An 8093-nucleotide genomic window follows, 5' to 3' on the forward strand; every position below is an offset into this window, starting at 1 on the left:
AAAACTACTAGAGTTAATCAATGAATGTGGTAAAGTAGCAGGATACAAAATTAATGCACAGAAATATCTTGCATTCCTATACACTAATGATGAAAAATGTGAAAGAGAAATTAAGGAAACATTCCCAGTCACCATTGCAACAAAAAGAATAAAATACCTAGGAATAAACCTACTTAAGGAGACAAAAGACCTGTATGCAGAAAATTATAAGACACTGATGAAAGAAATTAAACATGATACCAACAGATGGAGAAATATACCATGTTCTTGGATTGGAAGAGTCAACATTGTGAAAATGACTATACTACCCAAAGCAATCTACAGATTCAATGCAATCTCTGTCCAACTACCACTGGCATTTTTCACAGAACTAGAACATAAATTTCACAATTTGTATGGAAACACAAAAGACCCCAAATAGCCAAAGCAATCTTGAGAAAGAAAAACAGAGCTGGAGGAATCAGGCTCCCTGACTTCAGACTCTACTATAAAGTTACAGTAATCAAGACAATGGTACTGGCACAAAAACAAATATATAGATCAATGGAACAGGATAGAAAGCCCAGAGATAAACCCACACACATATGGTCACTTTATCTTTGATAAAGGAGGCAAGAATATACAGTGGAGAAAAGACAGCCTCTTCAATAAGTAGTGCTGGGAAAACTGGACAGCTACATGTAAAAGAATGAAATTAGAAGAATCCCTAACACCATATACAAAAATAAACTCAAAATGGATTAAAGACCTAAATGTAAGGCCAGACACTATAAAGCTCTTAGAGGAAAATGTAGGCAGAACACTCTATGACATAAATCACAGCAAGATCCTTTTTGACCCACCTCCTAGAGAAATGGAAATAAAAACAAAAATAAACAAATGGGACCTAATGAAATTTAGAAGCTTCTGCACAGGAAAGGAAACCATAAACAAGATGAAAGGCAACCCTCAGAATGGGGGAAAATATATGTAAATGAAGCAACTGACAAAGGATTAATCTCCAAAATTTACAAGCAGCTCATGCAGCTTAATATCAAAAAAACAAACAACCCAATCCAAATATGGGCAGAAGACCTAAATAGACATTTCTTCAAAGAAGAAATACAGATTGCCAACAAACACCTGAAAGGATACTCAACATCACTTATCATTAGAGAAATGCAAATCAAAACTACAATGAGGAATCACCTCACAGCAGTCAGAATGGCCATCATCAAAACATCTACAAACAATAAATGCTGCAGAGGGTGTGGAGAAAAGGGAACCCTCTTGCACTGTTGGTGGGAATGTAAATTGATACAGCCACTGTGGAGAACAGTATGGAGGTTCCTTAAAAATCTAAAAATAGAACTACCATACGACCCAGCAATCCCACTACGGGGCATATACCCTGAGAAAACCATAATTCAAAAAGAGTCATGTACCACAGTGTTCACTGCAACACTATTTACAATAGCCAGGACATGGAAGCAACCTAAGTGTCCATTGACAGATGAATGGATAAAGAAGATGTGGCACACATATACAATGGAATATTACTCAGCCATAAAAAGAAATGGAGTTATTTGTAGTGAGGTGGATGGACCTAGAGTCTGTAATACAGAGTGAAGTAAGTCAGAAACAGAAAAACAAATACCATATGCTAACACATATACATATGGAATCTAAAAAAAAAAAAAAGGTTCTGAAGAACCTAGAAGGCAGGACAGGAATAAAGACACAGACGTAGAGAATGGACTTGAGGACACGGGGAGGGGGAAGGGTAAGCTGGAACGAAGTGAGAGTGGCGTGGAGATATATACACTACCAAATGTAAAACAGATAGCTATTGGGAAGCAGCCACATAGCACGGGTACATCAGCTAGGTGTTTTGTGACCACCTAGAGGGGTGGGATAGGGAGGGTGGCAGGGAGACACAAGAGGGAGGATATATGGGGATATATGTTTATGTATAGCTGATTCACTTTTTTATAAAGCAGAAACTAACACACCATTGTAAAGCAATTACACTCCAATAAAGATGTTTAAATAAATAAAGATCCAAAAACATGGAAAGCATGGAAAATGATACACCTGGCAAATCAGAACAACAATTAAAAATCCTGAAATATATATATTAATATTAGAAATATGGACTTTAAAGAAAGTGTTATAGGGACCAAGACATCTCTACGAAGTGCTGAAAGTAGCCAGTCATCAGAAAGATATAATAATTCTAAACTTTTATACATGTAATAAAATAGCTTCAGAATACATAAAGCAAAATATTATTTAAACATGAGAAACTGACTAATCTAACCCGAAGTGGAAGACTTTCAAACACCTTTCTCATTGTCCATGCACAGAAAGGTGAATTATATATAATTCTATAGCCAGAAATTAGAGAATACACATCTGCTCCAATAAACGTGGAGCAAGAAAAACTTGACCATGTAAAAAGCTAAAGAAAATCTCAGCTCATGTTAAACACAATGCATGATGCAAACCATATTATTTGCATTATAATTAATTGAGAAATAAATAACGAAAAGTTAAATAAAGCATCCCATACATTTGGAAATATAAAACACAATTCTATATATCTTATTTATAAAATAAGTAATAATGCATACTTAAAATATTTAGCACCAAACAACAATAAAAAATACATATATCAAATATTTGTCAAAACCTGTGGGATGCATGCAAACTAGTCATCAGAAAGAAATCTATAACCTTCAATTATTACTTTAGAAAATACAAATCCATCATGAGAAATTAGAAATACAACAGTAGACTAAATTTGAAGAAAGTAGAAGGAAGGAGAAAATTTTAAAAAAGCAGAAGTTAATAAAATCAAAACCAAAAATACAATAAATTCAACAAAGGTAAAAGTTTATTTCTAAAGACTAATAAAATAGACAAGGCTCTGCCAAGATTGAAGAAGGAAAATGAAAAGAGACAAAAAAATTAGGATTTTTAAAAGGTAACATAACCAGAAAGTTAGTGGAGATTAAAAAGAAAATAAAATGATACTATGAAAAATATTATGCTAAAGTCTCTGAAAAGTTACACAAAATGAACAGAGTTCTAGAAATACATAAACTATTAAAATTGTCTCAAGAAGAAACAGAATTATCCTAAAGTTAGCACAGAAAATCAAATCAAAATTTTAAAGTTTTTCTGCAAACTAAATAGTAGACCTAGGTGATTTTACAGTTGAGTTCTACCAAGCCTTCAAGGACCAGACCATGCCAACCTTTCAGAAACTCTCTGGGAGAATAGAAAAAGAGCAGACATTCCTCACTTCAACCCTAAGGCTAGTATTACCTTGATAGACCAAAAGGCTACAATGAGGAAAATGGTTCAGTTAAGAGTCAGGACCATAACCAGTACTAGAAAGTTTTGGGTAATCTTAAACCTCAAATAGGATAAGGAGGATGGGGTGGAAGGGGAGTGACTGGATATCTGTAACTAACATAGACAAGGAAGAAGAAAATCAGGAAATCATTAGCATAAGCAAGGGACTCATTAAGATAGTTAAAATGCTAATTAGAAGAAAACATTTCAAGGTAACATAATTAAATTTTAAAGGACTTTAGATATTAAAAAACTTGATTGTAAATTTTACAAAAATAAGAGGACTAATGAAATTTAAAACATCAAGTTGCTGAGCATTATATATGGTATATTTCAGTTTATAGAAGTATATTAAACGTTTTTGGCTTTTTAGATATTAAAAAGTACAATTTAATATATAAATTATATATATACATTTTTTTTCACCACAATTTAATATATCAATGCCCAGACAAAGGCCTATAAGAAAACTCACCAAAGTTTTGACAAAAATACCTCTGAGGAAGTGAAGAGGAGTTAACTGAACATGTTCAATTTGATTTAATAACAGCACAAAAATTGTTTTGTCACTGCCAGGCAACTATGCTCGTGAACATTCTCATTTGAGTACTGTCGATGATCCATGCTTGATTCCTGCTAAGCACGTTCCCTGTGCTGGCACCACGAGAGGCGATTCTGCTCTTGTAAACCTGACATTTTCAAATTCTTTTTTGTTTCCAAAATAAACCCAAAGGGCACACATATTTCTGTTGCCTTTCTAAAATGACTGCCATCGCTTCTTGGCCTTTAGGCTAAGATCAAGTGTATTATCTGTTCTTATCAGTTTAAAATGACTGCCAAATTTTTGTCTGTTCCATGCTTAGTGATGCATACACAACAGTTTTAAGTTTTTTGTTTTTAAGGCAAAAACATCAATAAATGTCTTCTGGACCATTTTGAATGTGAAATTCTTCCCCTTAAAATAGCAACAATCAAAAACCTCCAATTACACAAAAGTAAAGCATGTGGATTTACAATCTCGAATTGTAAAATTAGCATAGATACTGCAAACATGATCATGTATTAAAATCCAAAGATTTTGCTAAACGCAGTGAACGTCAACTCATTATTGGCCTGGCTATATACCACTTGTAAGTTCAGTGTATCTTTCTACCCGGCGTTGGTTCATGTGCCAACTCCGATGACAGAAAAAGGGAAGGAACTCATTATTACTGGCCTGCAAATTCTGTGACAGATTTTAAGTCTCTTAAGTATTTAAATACAATCTTTCAAAAGAAAGAAAGAAAAGGAAGCAGAAGCGAGGGAGAGAGGAAGGAAGGAAGGAAGGAGGGAAGGAAGGAAAGAATGAGGGTTGGAAGGAAACAAAACCTGAAAAACAATTCACTGGAGCTGAGTAGCAGCTGGCTTCCTGGCCATAACCTCCTGAGTGCCCACCTTTCCCTGTTGTCCTGACACTGAGGCTGTCTGTTACAAAATGATCCGTCTTTCCCTGGCCCACACCACTCATTTATGCATTCTCTCTAATCTCTGTAGTCATAGAGACAGAAAAGTTTGTTCATTCAATACAATTAAAATACAGGATATGTAGGAGAGACAGGGAAAGATAAGGTCAGAGGGTTAGATCAAGAGCAAGGAATTCTGGTCTGGGAAAATGGCTGAGGTATACAGCAGTGATATTTGAAGTTGTAACAGAAGATGAGGACCCCAAGGAAAAGAGTATAGAGAGGAGAGAACCTAAGGAATGGCTCCGTTTAAGTGGCTGAAAGAGGAATCAGAAAAGGAATAATCAAGAAGGCAGGAGCAGAGTATTTCATAAAGGAAAGAGTGTGATCACAGATATCAAACGTTACAAAGAGGTTGAGGAAAATAAAGTTTAATTTTAAAAAAAACATAACACTGTTCTTTAGAAGGCTGTCAATGACACTTTTCCAAGATTAGCTGTTAACAGAAGGAAAAAGATACAGCAACAGATGCAAGAAGAAATCAGTCAAGATGCATATATACAGATGTATACATATGCATGTGTGTGTGTATATATATATATATATACACACACATATCACATATATATACACATATATTTAAGGCATATAAAATTACGACAAATTTCTCTAAGCCTGGAAGTGGAGACAGCAAGTTATCCTGAAGTATGATTTTGTTAATAAGGGAAGAATCACTAGAATGGCTCTTTAATTAGCTAGTTGTAACACAAGTAGCAACCTACCGTCCCAGGTGTAAAAATAAAACAGGACCTTTCATCAGCAAACAATGGCTGTCCTTGGTATATGAAGTTGGACACCATTGGAGGAGAATCGAGAAGCCAGAAAAGAAATACTGGTTCCTCTCTCTAGACTCTAAAATTAGCTACTTAAGACCTCTGATAAACTGAGATTGTCTTTAATAAGGTCCACTAACAGGAAAAGCTCACAAAGAGATTTCACCACAAGGGAAGAAGGATCAGTCCCAGCTGGTGGGTTTTGCTCCATATCTGAACCTTGCTAGGCATGAAAAGAGGGGTTGCTCCATTTTGAAAATTAGACCACAGCTCCTTCCAATTCAGCCATCCCATTACGAAAGGGGTCTTGAAGACAAAAAACGGAGCACGTGAATGAAAGCTAAAAGAACTGCCATCTTGGGAGCTCACATTCTTTTGGCTGCATTAAATACCAGATGACCTAGACTGGCTTCTTTCCAAGAAATACCAAGATCTTGAAGGCTCCGGAGAAGGAATGGTGTCAGTGCCTTGAACTCTACAGGGCAGGATTTCGGTAACAACATTTTGTGACAGCAGCAGAACAGTAACTGAACCTGGGCCCACTAGTGGCATTTAAAATTCTCCATTTCTCTTTTCAGGAAGTTTGGCAGCACCACCAATTAAGGACCCTCGCTTCTCAGGGAATTTAGGAAAGAAGGCAGAACAGGATCCATGAATGAAAATCTCCTCCTGCAAAGCTGAGCAGACTGTGGGCTCATGAAATTAAATATTGAAGAGATGTGATCTTCTTTTTACTTCATGCTGGAAAAGCAGGTCTAACTGGTTAAATTCAGAATAAGGAAAAATAGAAAACATTTATAGGCCTAATGGAAGAAATCCGTGGGTAAGTAAAACAGATGTGAGGGAAGGGAAAAACATGAATTCACTCCAGTCAGTACCTTATCTCTGAAACAGGGGCAAAGGGAAAGAGAGACGGAAGTCAATGGGGGAAGGGAATTAAGGAAACTCCTTTCAGAAGACTTCCACTGCAGTGGAGTAAGGGTTAGTGTCACTCACTGAAAATGAGGGGTAATAGAGGCTGGAAAGGGTAAAGATTTCACACAGCCCTGATGGGAAATCAAACAGGAAATTCCTAGGAGGTAGCTTTTTTCTAAAGACACTTTTAATATTTTTTAGATTTCTCATAAATTTTTCTTATACTGCTCTCTTTATCGCTCAATCTAGCCCTTTAACACGACCGGAGCTGGCAGAGAAATTGTAAGCTTCTTGTGTTTCTCAAAGTGTGGTTCCTTGGCTATCTGTATGAGAATCTCTCGGGGAGCTCGTTTAAAAGGAAGATTCCTGGACCCCACCCAGACCTATTTGACAGACTCTTTGGGATCTGGTGCCTGGGAATCTGCATCCTAACAAGTTTCTCAGGTGATTCTTACACAGCAAGCCAGCACTGGTCTGAAGATGCTGTTTCAGAACCACTATCTTAGCTCATGTCTAGTCCAGCAAGTCCTACGCATAACTGTTTACCCACATCCTGTTTTTAATCAGTGGCTCCGTCTACAGTTTTAAAACTAAATAAAAGTGTCACACACTGTGGTGAGGAAATGACAACCGTGCCTTCAAGTGCAGCTAGCTAGGATCAGACTCATACCCATGATCATCTTCTATGGTTTCGTTATTTTTTTATATTTAAAAATAGTTTAAAAATCCACTTAGTTATTGATGGTCAAGAATGGTAGAATAACTATATTGAAGCAATGTTATAATAGTAAACTGCATTGTTTAGTCAATTAGATTTGAAGATATATCAACCTAGTTACTTAATTCTGAGCATTTGAGGACAAGACAATTACAGAATTTCACTACCAAACAGCGCAAACACATTTCCCCTCTGGTTTAACTGGTTCATTGGTATTTGGAGATTCAGGTAGGAAACAAGTGTGGCAAGAACGGAAGACGCTCTCTTCATTGGCCGTTGGGAAGGAAAGTGGGTACCATTCCACCTGCTCTGCTCTTCAGTCTGAGCACACACTTTCATCAATAATGAATTTGTGACCTGACCAGAAGGCTCTCAAGTCATAATCACCAAATTGGCACAGCTGTGAAGAAAAGGAAAGCTTACTTCAAATCCAAGTGATTTGCTTAGATCAAAAACTTTGTAGTTTCCTTTGTCATATGTCTGCTTTAATGTTATAACCAGGTGAAGTTCTTTGCACTCCTCCCCCCGAAGGGTCTGTGAAAAATAATGATCACATTTCTAACTACAGTCTGAGTTAAGTGGCCCTTGTATAAGTTCTTAAATTATGTTGCATTTCTTTACCTTAGAATTTATCATGGGGAATTCCCTGGCGGTCCAGTGGTTAGGACTTCGTAGTTCCACTGCAGGGGCCAAGGGTTCGATCCCTGGTTGGGGAACTAAGATCCCGCATGCCGCACGGTGCAGTCAAAAAAAACAAACAAACAAAAAAAAGGGGTTTCCCTGGTGGCGCAGTGGTTGAGAGTCTGCCTGCCGATGCAGGGGACATGGGTTCGTGCCCCAGTCCGG

At 36.9% G+C, this 8093-nt stretch overlaps 1 pseudogene; it reads left to right on the top strand.

The window, feature by feature from the left end:
* Window positions 1-4110: 4110 nt before the first annotated feature.
* Window positions 4111-4320, top strand: LOC136126161 (U2 spliceosomal RNA; annotated as a pseudogene).
* Window positions 4321-8093: the final 3773 nt, after the last annotated feature.

This window comes from Phocoena phocoena, chromosome 7 (assembly GCF_963924675.1).
Source record: "Phocoena phocoena chromosome 7, mPhoPho1.1, whole genome shotgun sequence".
NCBI lineage: Eukaryota > Metazoa > Chordata > Mammalia > Artiodactyla > Phocoenidae > Phocoena > Phocoena phocoena.